General features: G+C 48.5%; 1 protein-coding gene across 2 annotated transcripts in view; it reads right to left on the reverse strand.

Annotated features, from left to right (window-relative positions):
- ERCC3 (ERCC excision repair 3, TFIIH core complex helicase subunit) overlaps positions 1-19,946 on the reverse strand; it is a 2,074,468-nt gene that overhangs the window by 582,975 nt on the left and 1,471,547 nt on the right. The gene's annotated exons all lie outside the window — the stretch shown is intronic.

Below are 19,946 nucleotides of genomic sequence, written 5' to 3' on the forward strand. Positions count from 1 at the left end.
TTTTTTTAATAACGTTTTATTTGCAAAATTTAACTTGTGGGTCATTACACATAGGGATTCACAGTTATTAGATTGTTGCATCCACAGATTCTTATACAAATATACCTCTTCCGATGGTATCAATACATAAGTCATTAAGGTGTTAATGGTTCGTCAAGGTGAGGGAGCAAGGGAGGTTCACACAGGTTGCCGATGTACTCATTCCATTTTGAACAAATTGCCACCCATTTCCGGGGACAACCCCTAGCTACATAGACTGTCTTCTCTTGCAGCATGCACCAGTCCATGTCTTCCTTCCATGCACTGAGCGTTGGAGGTGTTCCCGCTCCCCATAGGCGTGCTATATTGCGTTTTGCAATTACCTGTCCAGGCGTCGCCCATATTCTGCCTTTTGCGGACAAGTCTGTGGGCTCCCAGATGTTCAAGAGGCACCTTTTAATTTTGGGTCGCAAGTCAACCCCCCAGACAGTACACATACAGTTGTGCACCCGCTCTCAGTAGGCTTGTATTAGAGGGCACTCCCATATTATGTGAAGGAACGTCCCCACCTCCCCACACTGTCTCCTACAAAGCCCGTCCTCACTCCGACCCATCAATACTAGTCGTGTACCAGAGATGTAAACTCTGTGTAATATTTTCAGTAGTATCAGTCTCAATTTTGCCGATATCGCTACTTCTTTGGGGGAGAAGAGTGCCTCTCTCCATTCGTCATCGTCAATCTCAAGACCGTCAGTGTCCCACTTTCTCCTAAGTGCAAGCAAGGGGTCAGGGGTGTGGTGTATACGTTTTTATACATGTGAGGGAGATAACCTTCTCTGGTAGATGGCCGTCAAGCAGTCTGTCCTCTAGGGGGGATGATTCCGGGAGTGTCGTTCCAGGTGGAATGTTAGCCTGGAGTGAGTGCCTGATCTGTATGCATTGAAAGTATTCCGCTTGCGCTAAGTCGTATGTTTGCTGTAGTGGGGCAAATGTCACCAAACCATTGGGCCCCCATAGGTCTTTTATACGGGAGATCCCTATTAGGTCCCAGTTGTGGAACCCTTTTGTGTGAACCAGTGTACCCAGCTTTTCGGAGAACCAGAGCGGGGTAGCCAAAGTGAGTTTGTCAGCCCATCCCAGTTTACGGCTCACAATATGCCAGTATTGGACAGAGTGCCTTGTAGGTCCTGTGAGGGTATATCTGTTAGGTTTAGAGTAGAGCGCAGTCTTAAAGTTCCCGCCTCCGGGAGGAGCCACCTGTCCATCCCATAACCAGGATCATCCCCACCACTATCTAGGTCTTGTGTTTTCAAAGCCATAAGAAATCAAAAAAAAAATCGGAATTTTATGGATTATTGATTTATGTTTATATTGTAATCTATGGCTATGTAAAAATTTGTTTTTTACGAAACCAGTTTATTTCTTGTAAATACGAATGGTATGATTGCGAGTTTGTCTGGGAATGTTTGACAGTGATCTGGTATGACTGAGTGTGAATGATAGGAGGGTGATGTTTTTTTGTCTATTGTACAGAATGTTTTGCATATATTGTGTGTTATAAGTGTTTTTGAAATGTAAAAAAGAAATTCTGACAAAAATAAGATTGAATATTTCTAATGAAGTGAATTAAAACAAAAAAAAAGATTAATTCAAGAAACTGAGGTCTCCTCACTTTATGTTTGATTCAAGGGTGAGATGAAAAATTGATATCAAATTGAGATAGGCAGCATTGGCATCTCTTTAGTTTATAGTATCATCTTGAAAAGAGCTGCTCCACCCGGTAGGGACAGCGGGAGCCTCTTCCAAATGGCTTTGTCGCTTTTTAGCCTTTGTGGAGGTGGTAAGAGATTCCTCTCGTATTGAGTCGTCACATCCATGGAGATAAAGATTCCAAGGTACATGAACCCCTCTATGGCTGTCAGGTTTGCCCCACAAGTCTTACCTTTGCTTGTGGCGCGATTCCGCAGAGGCGACAAGAGCACCCGTCCCTGTACCCACCTGACCCTCGTGGACGATTATACCCAGCAGGGATGAGATGGACGCAGGGATGGGAGCCAGGGTGTAGGGTTAAGGACGGCGTGGAGCTGGTGTCAATGGAAACCAGAACAAGAAGAGCAGAAAGTGAAGCAGACCCGAAAAGGAACCACCCCACATACACACACACAGGACCAGTTACCCTTGAGGACTCACCAAGGCTCTTGAAACGAAGGGTCCCCGATGAGTGCAGCTCCGGATGAATAGCGAGGAAGGCGCTCCTGCGCGATAGAACCAAGTGCAAACTAAAAGAAAGCGCTCCTGCGCGTTTACCCAAGCTAAAACAAAATGAAAGCGCTCCTGCGCGGTATAACCAAGTGCACACTAAAGAAAAGCGCTCCTGCGCGTTTACCCAAGCTAAAACAAAATGAAAGCGCTCCTGCGCGGTGGGAATACTTAAAGTACACACCCTAAAACCCAATCCTAGATTCAATGTACACCCTTAGGGCGCTCCGGCGCACCAAGGGACATGAAAACAGAAAAATAAGCTTTTTCCTGGAACCCCCAGGTGAAGATTGCACAAGCGCTCCTGAATGGCGCTGTCTGAGACAAGGCAGCGCTTCAGCGCGGCTTGCCTCCTAGAAGTGTCAAAGTATCCCTCAGCGCGGCTCTCCGTGAAGGCAGAAACAAAGTATCCCTCAGCGCGGCTCTCCGTGAAGGCAGAAACAAAGTATCCCTCAGCGCGGCTCTCCGTGAAGGCAGAAACAAAGTATCCCTCAGCGCGGCTCTCCGTGAAGGCAGAAACAAAGTATCCCTCAGCGCGGCTCTCCGTGAAGGCAGAAACAAAGTATCCCTCAGCGCGGCTCTCCGTGAAGGCAGAAACAAAGTATCCCTCAGCGCGGCTCGCCGTGCAGGCAGCTGAAGAGAGCTTGGAGGGCATGCAGGTCTCAGCAAACGAGTGTTCCAGCAAGGTACTGGAATCCGAAGCACTCGGCCGGCGGGAAACGCAAGGTTTATGCGTTTTCCCCCCGGAAGTGCTTCTGTGCCTTGCTGCTTGGCTACTAGACCGGGTACTCGACTTCCGCCGGAAGTGAGTATCCCGGCTTCCTGTGTGTGGTTGCGGAAATGGCCGGCCGCGGCAACGCCGCGAGCCGTGACAGTACCCACCCCCAGAACAGAACCCCACCAAAGCCACCCCCGAAGTCAGAAAAGAGAGACAGGGCGAGGACACAGGGGATGACGTAGATGAAAAGCACAGACCAGAACAGGAGCATGGCGTACATGGGACAAGGGCTCCCAGGATCGTTCATCCGGACCGTACCCCTTCCAGTCCACTAGATAGAACAGCTTGCCCTTGGTACGACGGGACCCCAAGATAGCTCTGACTTCATATTCATCATGGCCCTCCACCACCACCGGAGAAGGGGGAGACGGAAGAGAACCGTCAGACTGAACTGCCCGCAACAGGGAGACGTGGAAGACCGGATGGATTTTCATGTGTGGAGGCAGGGACAGCTTCATGGCCACAGGGTTGATTACCTTCTCCACAGGAAAGGGGCCCACATAACGTGGCAACAGTTTCTTGGGCCCATGCACATTCAGGTGCCGAATAGAAAGCCACACGCTATCGCCTTCGCGATACGCGGGTTCACGTTGCCGATGAGCATCTGCTCGCTCCTTGTAGCTGTCTTTTGCTTTTGCCAACTCGAACCGTGCCTTTTGCCACAGGTCGCGCAGTGTCTCATGGTAAGAACGTACGGAGGGCAGGGGACAGTCCTGAGGCTCTTCCCATGCCGACGTGCGGGGATGGCGTCCATGGAGGCAGAAGAAAGGGGACATGCCGATGGCCGAATGCTTGCTGTTGTTGTACGCATACTCTGCCATCCATAGCACTTCGGACCATTCCTTCTTGACTGACAGCAGCAGACAACGGAGGTACTGTTCCATGGTGTGGTTTGTCCTTTCGGCCTGGCCGTCGGTCTGGGGGTGGTATGCTGAGGAGAGACGTACGTCCATCTCGAGTATCCTGCATGTCTCCCTCCAAAAACGGGACACGAACTGCGATCCCCTATCCGTTATGATCACGGACGGAATGCCATGGAGACGAACCACCTCTTGTACAAATATCAAGGCCAGGTCGGCCGCCGAGGGAAGTTTCGTCAAGGGAACGAAATGTGCCATCTTGGTGAGGTGGTCCACGATTGTGAGAACCGTAGTGTGTCCTGTCTTGGTGAGCGGGAGTTCAACCACGAAGTCCATGGAGATGGTATGCCAGGGAGAAGGAGGCACAGGAATGGGCTGTAAACGACCCACCGAAGGTTCGGATCTGTTCTTGCCAAGCAGGCAAACGGCGCAGTTCGTCACATATGCCTTTGTATCCGTCACCATCGTCGGCCACCAATACTGCCTCCGCACAAGATCGAGCGTTTTGTGGTAACCTGGATGGCCGGAGAGAACATGATTGTGACACGAGTATAGGGCCTTCGTTTGATCGGGTACCCCGGTTAGATGTGTTTGGTTTCTTAGCCCTCCTTCTTCATCCCCTTCCGAGACCACGGGATCGGACCGTGTCGTATCGGGTTCTGCCGGGCCGCTGGAACGAACAGGAGCGATGATGCCCTGGAAATGTTTCTCCGGTAAGATCAGACCAGGCACATGGTCCTCAGCGTTTTCTTCCGTTTCAGCCAGCCGCGACAGTGCATCTGCTTTGGCGTTGTCTCTCCCGGGCCGGAATGTAATCATGAAGTCGTACTCGTTGAAGAATAAGGTCCATCGGAGCTGTCGGGCTGTGAGGGCACGTGCTGATCGTAGAAACTGCAGGTTTCTGTGGTCAGTATAGATGGTCACTTTATGTTTCGAGTCCTTCAGGAAGTGTCGCCATTCTTCGAATGCGGTCTTGATGGCTAGCAGTTCCCGATCAGACACGGTGTAGTTGCGCTCGGCGGGTTGCAGTTTCTTAGAGTAAAAAGCCACGGGATGCAGTCGGCCCGTCTCGCAGTTCCGTTGTGAGAGCACACCGCCTATGGCGTCCTTGGAAGCATCAGCCTCTACGATGAAAGGCTGCTCGGTATCAGGGTGCACCAGAACCGGGGCCATGGTAAACCGTCTCTTTAGTTCCTGGAAGGCGTTGTCAGCTTTTTGGTCCCAATCAAAACGTACTCCCTTGCGCAGCAAGCGCGTAATGGGAGCCACCATCTCAGAGAAGCCCGTGATAAATCGTCGATAATAGTTGGAAAAGCCGAGGAACCGTTGGACGCCCTTCACCGACTCAGGTGTAGGCCAAGACAGGATGGCTTCCACCTTTTTGTTGTCCATTTGAATGCCTGCCGGTGTGATGATGTGCCCCAGGAACTCAACCGATGTGACGTGAAACAGGCTTTTTTCTAACTTCACGTACAGACGGTGTTTCTCCAGTTGCTGAAGGACTGAACGTACATGATGGACGTGCTCTTCGTTGGTTTGTGAATAAATCAGGATGTCGTCGATGTAGACGATACAAAAGACGTCGATGAAGTCCCTCAACACCTCATCAATAAAAAACTGGAATGCGGCGGGGGCGTTGCAGAGTCCGAACGGCATGACCTGGTATTCGAAGAGGCCGAACTTCGTCCGGAAGGCGGTCTTCCATTCGTCACCCTTCCGGACCCTGACAAGATGGTAAGCCCCCCGAAGGTCCAGTTTGGTGTAAATGGTGGAGTTTTTGACCTGGTCCAAGAGGTTGGTTATCAACGGTAGCGGGTACCGGTTTTTGATCGTGATGGTGTTCATCGCACGAAAGTCGATGCAGGTCCTCAAATCCCCTTCCTTCTTCGACACGAAGAAAAGAGGAGAGGAAACCGGAGATCTGGAGTGACGTATGAAGCCATTGTCCAGGTATTCGTCCAGATAGGAGCGGAGGTGGATGTTCTCTTTTTCTGTGAGCGAGTAGATCCTGCTGCATGGCAACGTGGAGCCGGGAATCAGGTCTATGCGGCAGTCAAAGGATCGATGGGGTGGCAAGGTATTGGCTCCCTTCTTATCGAATACTCCCGCTAGGTCCTGGTATTCTTTCGGTATGGTTCCTTGGGAAACCATTCCCATCCCTACTACAGGTAACGAGTGTGCCTGTATGACCCGAGGACCTGTCAGGTCAATCTCCGCGTAACAGGTGCTATTACAGTACTCTGATTCAAGATGGACGGTTCAGGTCACCCAATCGATGCGGGGATTGTGCTTCACCAACCAAGGCAAACCCAGGATCACCTTGAACTGAGGGGCATCAATGACGTCGAAACATATGGACTCGGTGTGGTTGTTTGAGAAGACCATGGTCAAGGTTTCTGTTCGGTGTCGGATGGGGCCGGAAGTAAGGTCCGTTCCATCAACGGCCTTGACGGGTTCAGGTTGGGCCTTCGTCACAGTGTCGATACCCAATACGCGGGAAAACGCTGTATCGATGAAGCAGCCTGTCGCCCCGGAATCCAACATGGCGGTCACCACCCAGGTTCTGCCCGCCAGATTCCGTAAGGACACGTCCATGCCGACGTGATGACTACCGTCGTATACCACCGGGATCGCAGATGTGCATGACGAAGAACCCAGAAGACAGACCCCTGTGTCTACTGGGTTTCCTCGTTTCCCGTCTTGTCTCCCTTGCTGATGGGCAACACGAACGGCCTTCTGCCTCGTGGTCTTGAGGGCTTAGCAGGGCATTCCCGTACGAAGTGGCCGCTTTTGCCACAATACAGGCACTGGTTCTGCTTCCTCCTTTTTTCTCGTTCTTGACTGGTCAGGGGTCCTCTGACGCCTCCGATCTGCATGGGTTCGGACGCTTCTCCCTGGGGAGCAGGTGCTTCTTTGGCTTTCTCGACGCCCTTGTCTCCGATGGGCAATAGACGGTTGTCGTTCCCTTTTCCCCTGTCGGTCTTTCTTTCCTGTAGGCGGAAATTCATTTTCACCACCATGTCAATGAAAGGGCCTATAGCTTCGGGCGGATCGGGATACTGCGAGATGAGGTCCTTTAGGTCATCCCGTAACCCCCGATAGAACACAGATACTTTCTTGTCCTCTGGCCAGTGGGCCTCGATTACCAGCCGGTTGAACATGGTGATGTAATGGAGCAAGTCCTGGTTGCCTTGCTTGAGGCCGAGCAACTCGTTGTCTGCAGCCTGCACGAAGGTATGGCGAGCGAACATACGTCGCATAGTTTCCTTAAACGTAGGCAGGTGGTTAAGCATGGGATCGTCGTTCTCTACCAAGGAGATGGACCACTGAGCCGCATCCCCACCCATGTAAGATAGTATGTAGGCGACCTTGGAAGCATCGTCGGGAAAGGCCGCAATTCTAGCCATGAAATGTAGTTGGCATTGATGGATGAATATTCCGTACTTCGTACTATCTCCGTAGAAACGTTCGGGTGGTGCCAACTGCACCGGGTGGGGAGTGACGACCTGGATGGCTGTGTCTTGGTTCGTGGTGGTGGAAGGACCCCCAAAGGTGAACGTTGGTTGTCTCAACAGGCCGTCTGGTCTGGCTCTGGGGCTGGGAGTAGAACCCCAAGGATTAGTGACCCCGGCTGCCATTTGACCCTGTAGGGCCGTTATGTCCTGGCGGAGGGCGAGGTTCTCTGTTTGCATGGCAGCCAGCATGACTGCGATGTCCTGCAGAGTGACTTCCTGATCGCTCATGTCGTCTGGGCGGAATAGTTTTCGTGGGCTTCGGATTCTGTCAGGTTTGCCCCACAAGTCTTACCTTTGCTTGTGGCGCGATTCCGAAGAGGCGACAAGAGCACCCGTCCCTGTACCCACCTGACCCTCGTGGACGATTATACCCAGCAGGGATGAGATGGACGCAGGGATGGGAGCCAGGGTGTAGGGTTAAGGACGGCGTGGAGCTGGTGGGGCGTCCCGGTGTCAATGGAAACCAGAACAAGAAGAGCAGAAAGTGAAGCAGACCCGAAAAGGAACCACCCCACATACACACACACAGGACCAGTTACCCTTGAGGACTCACCAAGGCTCTTGAAACGAAGGGTCCCCGATGAGTGCAGCTCCGGATGAATAGCGAGGAAGGCGCTCCTGCGCGATAGAACCAAGTGCAAACTAAAAGAAAGCGCTCCTGCGCGTTTACCCAAGCTAAAACAAAATGAAAGCGCTCCTGCGCGGTATAACCAAGTGCACACTAAAGAAAAGCGCTCCTGCGCGTTTACCCAAGCTAAAACAAAATGAAAGCGCTCCTGCGCGGTGGGAATACTTAAAGTACACACCCTAAAACCCAATCCTAGATTCAATGTACACCCTTAGGGCGCTCCGGCGCACCAAGGGACATGAAAACAGAAAAATAAGCTTTTTCCTGGAACCCCCAGGTGAAGATTGCACAAGCGCTCCTGAATGGCGCTGTCTGAGACAAGGCAGCGCTTCAGCGCGGCTTGCCTCCTAGAAGTGTCAAAGTATCCCTCAGCGCGGCTCTCCGTGAAGGCAGAAACAAAGTATCCCTCAGCGCGGCTCCCCGTGAAGGCAGAAACAAAGTATCCCTCAGCGCGGCTCTCCGTGAAGGCAGAAACAAAGTATCCCTCAGCGCGGCTCTCCGTGAAGGCAGAAACAAAGTATCCCTCAGCGTGGCTCTCCGTGAAGGCAGAAACAAAGTATCCCTCAGCGCGGCTCGCCATGCAGGCAGCTGAAGAGAGCTTGGAGGGCATGCAGGTCTCAGCAAACGAGTGTTCCAGCAAGGTACTGGAATCCGAAGCACTCGGCCGGCGGGAAACGCAAGGTTTATGCGTTTTCCCCCCGGAAGTGCTTCTGTGCCTTGCTGCTTGGCTACTAGACCGGGTACTCGACTTCCGCCGGAAGTGAGTATCCCGGCTTCCTGTGTGTGGTTGCGGAAATGGCCGGCCGCGGCAACGCCGCGAGCCGTGACAATGGCCATCTTGATCGGGCAATCTTGCGGTATGAAAGGGGGGTCGCCATGTAGGATGTATAGCATTGATTTCCCCCAGTTAATGCTCTAACCTGAGTTTCTCCCGAAACTAGTGAAAATGTCTAGGGCAACTCTAAGGGATTTGGAGGGGGAGGCGAGGTACAAGAGGATGTCATCCGCATAAAGCGAAATCCGGTCCTCTCACCCATCTGCCCATCTGAGCCCCTGCAGTGAGAGGTCTTGTCTTATCCAGGCCGCGAGAGGCTCCAGGGAGAGGGCGAAAAGCAGGGGTGAGAGCGGGCAGTCCTGTTGCGTCCCTCTTTCCAGTGTGAAAATCTCTGAGATCTTATTGTTCACCACCACCTGGGCTAATGGCTCAGTGTAGAGGAGGCGCACCCACCCAATGAAATTAGGACCAAAGCCCATCATTTTGAGGACCGCCATCATATAGAAACTGTAAAGTTTAAGTTCCATCAAACAATTTACTTACTACTGAAATACAAATACCCAACGTGTTTACTGTCTGATGTTTTGTATACTTGATTCACGCAATATTGTCATACAAAACTGGTATGTAACGTAGAATGCCCACAAAACTGCAATAAAAGGGGTTAACAAATAAATAGGACGGCAGTGAAGTCATTGTACGAATTATGGATTTCACCTGGTTTTTGAGAGTGCTATATCATTTATTCAGTACTTTTTGGTCGGAGTGCCAATATAGTGGAGTGCTGGCACCAAAATGCTGTGTGAAACCAGGTCACGGTCATATTAGAGCTAGGTTGAAACTACTCTGCAAGCAGTGCCATCTGACCAAAACTCAACCTTATGAGAGTCACTCTGGAGATGCAAGAAGTCAATAGACAAATAAGTCTTTGGAAATACCAAGTCGCCAATAATAAGAATGTTTACTAATGTATCGATGTATAGCATTACCAGTTCCCTCACTGTCCAACGAATTGCAAGTGAGGCAATCCGGGTAGTCCTGAAACTGTCAGCCATTGGTATTAGCAGACTCTAGAGAAACGACTATTCCATTCTGAAGGATCATATTGTGAGAATTACAGTTTCTTGGAGCTCCACTGGGTATCGGTAACTTCATTATTAGTCTTCACGTCAATAGATGTTCACATTAGGTGTGCAGTTTTTTTCTCTCCATAAGTACAGTTATATTACCTAAAACACTATAGAAAGCAGATAAAACACATTTCTTTAGGGGGGGGGGGGACACTTTTCATCATGGCTATACTGGTCTCAGGGCCCAACAGAATGATACTCATCTCCACTCAACTTTCGATAAAGTAGTCACATCAACTTGCCCTATCCAGAATGATCATGTACTGGACTCCAGGCCTGGGCGTAGTTCTGCGAGTGGCGGAGTGCAGTGCGAACTGCAATTTGTGCTGGTATTCCTGCTGCTCGGGTAGAAATTCTACCCGAGCGGTAGCTTGCGCTCGCGAACTTACCGTTCGCGATAGCAAACTTAAAATCGTGACCGGGGAAAAAAAACTCCACTGCACATCGCAAAGTGGAGTTTTCTGCAAGCCGCGAGCTCTGCGGAGTGCAGAAAACTCTGCAAACTCCGCGAATGGAGCGAGGTTCACCGCCCAGGCCTACTGGACTCTTGCTCCCCAGCTAGGATTGACAGTAATCAGGGGATTCAATGTCCCCATGTACAAGAACATATCATATCTCCAGTGAGACATGGTGACAGCTGGGGCTGTGCAACTGTTGTGGATAGTCCTAGGTACATTTAAATGAGTCATGATGGGAAGCTGCCCTTTAGGCTGAGCACCAATATGTCCCACATAACAGCAATACTTTGCTAGCAGAAAACTGGTGAAGCACTATTAACATGAAGTTGTTACAGGGCGTACAATAAGAAAATGTTGGTGTGTAGCACAAAAGCATTTCTTTCGCTAAATCCTGGGCCACACATACACTTGGCACACCTCATTAGTGTTTTTCATCTAAGAAGAAAGTCAAAAATTCAATAGGCTTAGAGCAAAAGATTACTACAATGTCAAATCTAAAGATACTTAATAAAATTAAAAAACGAATATATCGCATCAATTGGACCAAATGTTTCAATGCTCTGTAGTTTTCTTATATTTTTTTTGAATTTGTCATAGCAGGAGGGTGTAAATTATTGAGTAGGTACTTTAGAATAATGTCGCTCCAGAATAGTAATCTGTTGCCTTTTTCACAACATTCAGTTTCAATGGGGAAACATAGACTAGCTCCTGGCAGTGATGACACAAAGCAGTAGGCTCCCCTTAGAGAAAAGCAAAAAAGAAGTTACTTACCTGTACACTGTGGTTCTCCAGTATTGATATCTTTTATAGATTCACATGCTTGAATCTTCCCCGTGGTCATGGTGAGAGTCCCACAGTAACATAAAAATAGTATTACAACACTATTACAACATTACCATAGGTCTCCATAAAGCAGAAAAAAACTCACTTCAGTAACTTCTCAGCCTCATTTTAGAACATCCAAACTTCAGCCAATCACAGCCTAGACCTCAGAGTTCCCTTTCCCCACAGAGCCACCATACCACAGATTTCGAGCACAAGTGTATAGGTACATAAACTCTGAGGTAGTTGGTGCGCCTAATCGAGGAGGAGAGAGGGTCGCATGTGAATCTATAAAAGATATCAATACTGAAGAACCACAGTGTACAGGTAACTTTTTTTTTCTCCCCATGAATTTTGATCAGGATATCTGCTTGCAAAAAGAGATACTTATTTGAGGAACGTAGCAAGCAGATCTAGTGTTGGGTAGCCACAGGATTGAAATACCTTCTTCAAGTGTGGGTTGTTGAGCTCCCATTCGTGGCACTGTTTAGAGGCCCTGCTGAAAGATTGACAGCCTTCTCATTGTGCAACCCTGGTACATGCTCCACTCGCATAGAGATGTGATTGGCTAGGAGCCATTCCCATATCTGCTGAGCAAAAAGGGAAAGTGCATGAGAGCTCGTTCTGTCTTGCTTTCGGAGATAAAACTTTGTCGTAGTGTTGTCTGTTCGGACGAGCACTGACGCACCTTTGAGCCGAGGTAGTAAGGCCTTCAGACCTAGAAACACTGCTTTGAGTTCCAGAATGTTTATGATACTCCACTTCCTGTTTGGACCAGTTGCCGTGAACCTGCAGCTTCCTGTGGGTGAGGTAACGCGAGTACTTCGGTGCTCCTGTGGGTATTGACTATCCTAGTGTCTAAGTTTTAAGTAACTTTCTCTTACTCCATCCGAAAGTGCCCTAAAAAAACTAGTTTCCAATTCTTTCGTTCCCATTCTAACTCCATGGTAACTCGCGTGTGTGTAAAGACACTGCACACGCATCCCATGGGCCTCCTGCTCCCTATCCTTTGGTAGTACAGCTTAGCGCCAGCGATTCTCTAGGCCCTAGGCCTATCCTTTGTTCGTGACGTGGTTCTTGTACCCCTATTTTAGTATATGGTTTGAAGTGCCCCTAGGGCACTACTGTATTTTGTGCAACTTATTGTATGATAATTGAGTATCTTGTTATGTGCTTGTGCCTCTGACCTCATAAAGAGTTCAGAGGATTAATTTAGTAATAAATACATATATATTTTATATATATAACCTGAGTGGTGTCCTTTCACTTGGTATTAAAGGGATTGCATATGGTAAAACAGCTGGTGTGAGAAGTTGGCCTGGTATATGCTGCTCACTAGTTCTAGTGATCACCTTGTACCATGCCAAGAAACCCTTATGATGATTGGTTGTAAGTCAACCTTATAGACCAGCTATCCTAGTGGTAGCATGGGCAAAGCAGTCTTAGGCTAAACTCTGTAAAGGCATGTGAAGCAAGCTGTTTTACCATACACAATCCCCTTAAATACCAAATGAAAGGACACCACACAGATATATATTGAAAATATATATATATTTATTTACTACAAATATCCCCTATACTCTTTATGAGCACAGAAGCAAATGCGTTAAAACAAAACACAGTTTAAATACACAAAAGTTGCACAATATGGATGAGCCCTAGGGGCCACCTAAACCATATACTAAAATAGTGGTATAAGAACCACCAATGGGAAAGGAAAGAGGCCTAGGGTCTGGGGAATCGCTGGAGCTGTTCGGGACTAACAGTGATGAAGTCGGGAAAGGCCCGCGGGACTCGGGTGCAGTGCTTAAAGCGCACGCATGCTCCAATGTTAAGTCAATGGTGCGTAAAAGTTACAAAGTTAGTGTTTAAGGAACCTTCCGATGGACCTAGAAGGACAACACTTTAGACCTAGGCACTAGAGGTGTGTACCAGTGTGGGAACACCGGCGTTGCTGAGTTACCTCACCCACAGGAAGCGGGTGCACAGGTGCGAAGTAGTGTCGGGTTTTGTCACGCAGGTCGATGGTGCCTGGAGATGAAGATGCTGCAGGCGGGTCGTCGAGGAGCATTCCGGTGGATCCAAGGATGGATCTGAAGAGGTGAAGACCTGAAAGCAGAGGGGACAATGTTCAAAGTCACTAGCCAGTGACTACCGTGGAACCAGGATGGAACCAGGCGATGTCGGGTGCAAACAGGTGAAAAGGCGAAGATTGTCTCTGCAGCCACGTGGACACGAAGAGGTCAAGGACGTCCAGGCGTTGGTCACGAGCTGTCCCACGAAGGCTCAAGCTGACGGCGGTGCCGGCTTCTTGATCGGAGCAAACAGGCCTTGGCTAATGCAAGCCACGCAGAAATCGATGCAAGCTTCTCACTCGGACCAGCAAGGTCAGAGCGGGTGCTACTTTTCAGGGGAGCGAGGGCCAGTCTGGAGCAACCAGACCAGCGGTGTTGTTCGTAGTTTTCGTCACCAAGATGGCTGCTAGCCACGTGGCAAGTGGCCGGGATGGCGCGTCGAGTGGCAAAGTGCAAAAGGGCCCCACGCAGATCGTGGAGATGCTGGGGGGATGATCTTCGGTGCAAATGCTGCTCGGTGGTGGGGCTTCTCAAACCCCAAAGCACAGCGTCGAGGGTGCCTCGGGTGCTGCGCAGTCAGCTTCTCGTGGGTCTTTCAAGGGGTCCGGTCCCACGTCTCTCGGTGCCTCCACGGGTCTCTTCTTTTCAGGGACTGTGGATCGGGCTCTGAGATGTCTGGGAGTCTGGGTCTTGTCAGGCTCTGGGCTCGGGCGGGAGGCGGCGGCAAAGCAGACGTCGAGATGCTGGTTGGTGCCTGTATTCACAGGGTGGTCACTCCTTGGCCACAAGGGAGATTCTCTTCAGTCTTCTGTGCAGCAGAATGTCGAAGTCCAGTTTTCTTCTTAGTTTCAAGTTGAGTTCAGGATGATCTGAAGTCTTGGGACACAGCTCCTACTCTTATTCCAATTCTAGGGGCCGGATTACCTGCTAGGTCCCTCCTCTGGGTGGGACCAGAAAGGGGGGTGGTTACACCCCCTTTCCTTTATCCAGCTTCGCGCCAAGATTGGGGCTGGAGAGCCCCAGCACCGGTTTGAACTGGCATATGCACAGGGACACCTTGTGTGCCCCCATTATGTCTCATTCTATTCAGCCCTGTCCTACCCAATACACAAAATCCTGTCTGGGGTGGTGCTAGAACCTCACAAGGCAGGAAACCCTTTGTCCAAGCCTCCCTCGCTGGAAGGACTCCCAGCAGCAGGATGTCAGACTTGTGTCTGGGGTGGCAGCATCCATTTTGTGATGCTAAGGCTCACGTTTAACTTTAACCGGGGTTCAGGTTAGGTACATGTCGTGTCCCTCTAAAAGGGTGGAATGCTACCCCCGTCGCCAGAACTGGCGAGGGGGTAGTATTCCAATTCGTATGACACCTTACTCGACATGTTTTGATAAAGCCAAACCAAAGATAGCATTTAACCGCAAGGTTCATAATGCACTTAAGAGTATATGGTATGGCAGTATCATGGAACAGCTAAAGGAAGTGGTTCCGAAAGCTGCAAACAGGCTCAGCTCATGCCAGAGCACCATCTGACATATTTCCAAGCACTCTGCCTCCAGGATTGATGAGGCCTTCCATTGGAGTGGCTGATAGGAACATATGTGTCCATTTTAGGTTAGATATAGGCATACTATACCTAAGTAAGGGGTGATTACACCGACTTACCCCATCTGAGTGATCAGCCAGTTGTATCAAAATAGGGAGGCCAGGCCAGGGGTGGCACAATACGTGCTGCAGCCCCTGGTAGGCCTTGGAAGCACCTATGCCCCGGGTACCTGGGGTACACTGTTACAGGGGCCAATAAGGTGAACCACTTCCAATTTCGTAATGCACCTAATGTGCATTGGTATTAATTTAGAGAGAGAACAGCAGGCTGTGGGTCTGATTAGCAGGCCCACAGCCACATTAAGTCATAAACCAGTGAAGCAAAAAGCAAAAATTTGGGGTGACCATAGGATAGCAGACCCTACTCTCCTACAATTAGATGCTCTGATGGAGGTAGCCGCCAAAGCTCTTCTCTGTGCTGCCTGCATGATGACCAAGTCCGGCCTCGGGTGACCAATGAGGCACGCAGGCGAGTCATCTGGAGCCTTATATTTTTTATCCAGTTTCGGAATAACCGCTGGAACAGAGGCAGGTGTCTTCATCCATTTTAGCCCTTCTTGCCATAAAAAGTCAATTTTAGAAATTGCTCTCACTGAACGTTAAGTGCCTGGTTTAAAATCATACAGAAAACACTGTTTGTTTTATTAGCAATGGTAAATCGAAAATTTTGGAAGCCGGCTCCAAAAGGTCATGGAATACCCCAATGTCTGCTGGAGGGGAATCTGAAGCAGGAGGTTTAGGAGACAGTGGCATAGGGGCTATGTAGTCATCCCATTCATCATGGGCATCTGTATGAATCTCTCCTTCTGGCTGAGCATCCTGAGTGTCCTCCGTGATGATTATAGGAGGAGGAGGAAGGATCTTCTCCCTTGTGGATTTGGGAGTAGTTTGGACCGGATTAATAGTGGGTACCTCTTGGGGAGGTAAAGGTATCTGAGGAGCGTTTACGTCTGGAAAAAGCTTGTAGTAATCATTAGGCATGTGACGGAGATCCGACACTAGAGACATTGGAACGTTCACTGATGGTTCCCTGAAGTGATGACGTTTCTCCTCTCTGTCATCGAAAGGATAGCGTTCCTCAAAGGATTCTTGCCTCTGCATGGGAGATGTATCCCTATCCTCAAATGAAAATTCTCGGGCCAAATAAGAAGATGGATCATTGCCCTCAATGTCCTCCTCATCGGAATCTTGGCACTTGACCCTTAACTGCTATGGACTGTATGCAGGGCCAAACATACCTTTATCTTCTGACTCTAGGGTCCAGAATGCGAGCAGAAGGCAAGGAAAAAAACTTTGAATATTCCTGAATTTGCCTGTGCTGAAGGAGACTAATTCTTCCCTCCTTCGATGGCGCAACCGTTGATGCGGTCATCTGTGGTACTGTTGACGGTGCCTGGACGGCTTGCATCTGTGGGGAAGTACTCTCCAAAACTGTTGACGAACCGGTAGTCGACGGCTTTGTCGACAGTGACTGCCTTGTCGACAATGACGTTGTTATCGTTGCTAAAGCTCCCATCGTCGTTGCTGCTGTCAACATCTTAAACGTCGTCGTGGACGAAACAGTCAATGGTGCAGAAACCTCTGGTTTTCGTGAGGAAAGTGAAATCATCGATGACGATGCCATCAACGGTCCAAAAGATTGGTTTCTGACAGGAGTCGGAGAGGCAGACGCGGTAGTTGAAGGTGGTTTTGAAGCCTCTGACTGGGATTTCCTGTGCTTACGTTGAGCTTTGTCTTCAGATTTTGATCTCTTAGAGTCCCCATGATGTGAAGAGGGGCTGTCATTGTTGAGAAGCTCCATACCTGCAATTTGTGCCTCCACTGGAGCAGAAGGGCTGAACAATTTTAAGGATGATATTTTCCCAACTCCCCAATCCCACCACGCACCAGATTACACTCTGACCGCAGAGGGGAGGGGGGAAAGGGGAATGGGAAGACAGAGAGACTGCCACTGCGTTGCCACCAGGCGCTCCTTCTAAAGCTGGTCTCCTAGCATCTGTAATGACAAACACTAATTACTCTGTACACTACTTTTGCAAATAATATCCTTAATTTCTAAATGTGAATCTAAACATCTATATACCTGTTTTATGCAGTGGACTAGCTTCTCTCCTTATGTAAATGCCTTAACAATATTGTTCCTAGTCAATACAGTGCCACTAACAATTCTTCTTTTCTGTCGCTCTAGATGATGCAGTTGGATGAACAACTCCGGTAGAGTTCGTAAGCAGAAATATATATATAATTACTTGTAGTGTAGAAGGTTGAGCGCTGCTAGTTAGTGGAGTCTTGGATTAGAGTGGCTTGTTAATAGAGTCTATTGCATACATATATAGAGCTGACTGGTGAAAAAGTCTCCGCGCAATTAGTTCATCAATTGGTTCAGCTTTTGCGCTCTTGAATAATCAGACTCTGTGCTTCATTTTTGAACTAAGAAAGAAATAACTGTCTCAATATATATCTTTTGCTGAGTAAACGAGTTCAAGGAAAATCACTCAAAGACAAAGAAAAAATTTATATTCAGGAATATTGCCTAATTCCTGTCACAAAGTAAACTCACTTGAAAGAAAAAAGCTAAACAAGATGTGGACAGATTAATAGAGTCAAATCCTTAGACTCTCTCTAGTCCCAGGAAAAATACCTGTATGCTCCTTTGACAGTGGTATGGGAACCGCCTAACTGACCTCTGAATCGAGAAGATAAGGAATGTCAGGAAAATACGATTGGAAGAGAACCTCGCAGGAATTCCTTTCAGAAGAATGAAGCGCACCAGAAAAACGCGCCACAGGTGAATGAGCACAATAACCGCCAAGACTAACTACAGGGCGAAACACCAGAAATAGTTTGCCATATTGGAATTTATGCTATAGTTACTTCACAGTTGATGCACTGCTGAATGAAGACTTCTGTCAACCACCTGACTCCACATCAACGGACCTTGTCTGCTGCCCAACTTCTTCTCCAATCCTGAAACTGGTGAGAGATATCTCTGCTTAGCAAAGCGCCGATCAGGCCTGACAGTCATCCTTTCTTTTCTTTGAGGAAGAATGGGCTTTTCCTCAGATTAAGACTCCGAATCTAAAGCAGCCATTTCCTTTTGCAGCCAAAGTAACAGCCTTCCCTCCCTATTTTTGAGGGTTGTTGTTGAAAAAGTGAGGCAATATTGGCATTACCTGGGTTTGTGGTACGGGTAGAGGCAATACAAATACTGTTTGTGAGGGTATTCAGAAAATAGCCTACACTTTCCACAGGTCCTACAGGGCCTAACCAGCCCTTTTTTAGGCTCTGGCCTTTCAAAGGCAGAGAGGTCAAAAGTATAAAGTCTAATAAATACCTTGATAGTAGCTAATGCTGAAACTGGAGATCAAAAGTTGAGAAGAAAATACTGTAACTGAGCAGTGCTCAGGGAGACTTCCTATCACAACGTGCAGTAAGAAATCTGAAGTATGGTGACTCTGTGGGGAAAGGGAACTCTGAGGTCTCAGCTGTGATTGCCTGAAGTTTGGATGTTCTAAAATGAGGCTGAGCAGTTACTCGAGTGAGTTTTTTTCTGTTCTATAGAGGTCTATTGTATTGTTGTAATACTGCTATTTTCTATGTTACCGTGGGACTCCCACCATGACGACGGGGAAGATTCAAGTATGTGAATCTATAAAATATTCAATACTGGAGAATTAAAGAATTTAAGCATCCCCTAATCAACATTAAAGTCTTCAAACTAAACAGTAAATTTACCAAACCAATTTAGTAAAAGTAACAATATTTTAATGATTAAAAGACGACAAGAAAACTAACTTTTGCTCAAGGTAATTAGGTGATACGAATTATTGATTAGAGTATAAACGAAAAAGAAAATAAGAACATGTGGGAGTGAAAAAGTCGATGTTATGAAATATGATTTAACAAAAGTGCTCACTGTAGGCACCCCAATTGTTTCAAAAGTTATAAGCAGACTGCTAGTGCACCACACAGGCTTGTGGAGCAGGACTGAAACATCAAAAAAGGGATAGTTCCTCCTATGCCAAGTATATACTGTAGGAGAGTGGGGTCTGCAATCCTATGGTCACCCCAGATTTTTGCTTTTTGCTTCACTGGTTTACGACTTTCCCTGGCTGTGGGCCTGCTAATCAGACCCACAGCCTAGCTGTTCTCTCTCTAAATTGACAACCATGTACTTTAGGTGCATTTACCAATTGGTACTGGGCCACCTTATCAGTCCCTGTACAGTATACCTTAGGTATCCAGGGCATGGGTGTACCCAGGGCCTACCAGGGGCTGAAGCATGTATTATGCCACCCCTGGCTGGCCATCCAAAACAGACACAACTGGCTGCATGACAGCTGGGGCAAGGTGGTGTAATCACCCTTTGCTTTAGATATAGTTCCCTATATCTAAACCTAAAATGGACACATATATTCCTAGCTGCATGACAGCTGGGGCAAGGTGGTGTAATCACCCTTTGCTTTAGATATAGTTCCCTATATCTAAACCTAAAATGGACACATATATTCCTATCAGTCACTCCTATGGAAGGCCTTATCAATCCTGAAGGCAGAGTGCTTGGAATTATGTGAGATGGTGCTCTGGCATGAGCTGAGCCCGTTTGCAGCTTGCGGAACCAAGTCCTAATAGCTGTTCCATGATAACGCTATACCATATACTCTTAAGTGCATTATAATCCTCGCGGTTAAAAGCCAACTCTGGTATAACATTATCAAAACATGTCGAGTAAGGTGTCATACGATTTGGAATACTACCCCCTCGCCAATTCTGGCGACGGGGGTAGGATTCCACCCTTCTAGAGGGACACGACATGTATGTAACTGAGAACCCCGGTTAAAGTTAACTCGAGCCATCGGCATCACAAAATGGATGCTGCCACTACAGACACAAGTCTGACCTCCTGCTGCTGGGAGTCCTTCCAGCGAGGGCGGCTTGGACAAAGGGTTTCCTGCCTTGGGAGGTGCTAGCACCACCCCAGACAGGATTTTGTGTATTGGGTAGGGCAGGCTTGAAAGGAATGAGACATGCCCGGGGCACACAAGGTGTCCTGTGCATACACTGGTT

The sequence above is a fragment of the Lissotriton helveticus genome, chromosome 2_1 (assembly GCF_964261635.1).
Source record: "Lissotriton helveticus chromosome 2_1, aLisHel1.1, whole genome shotgun sequence".
Lineage (NCBI taxonomy): Eukaryota > Metazoa > Chordata > Amphibia > Caudata > Salamandridae > Lissotriton > Lissotriton helveticus.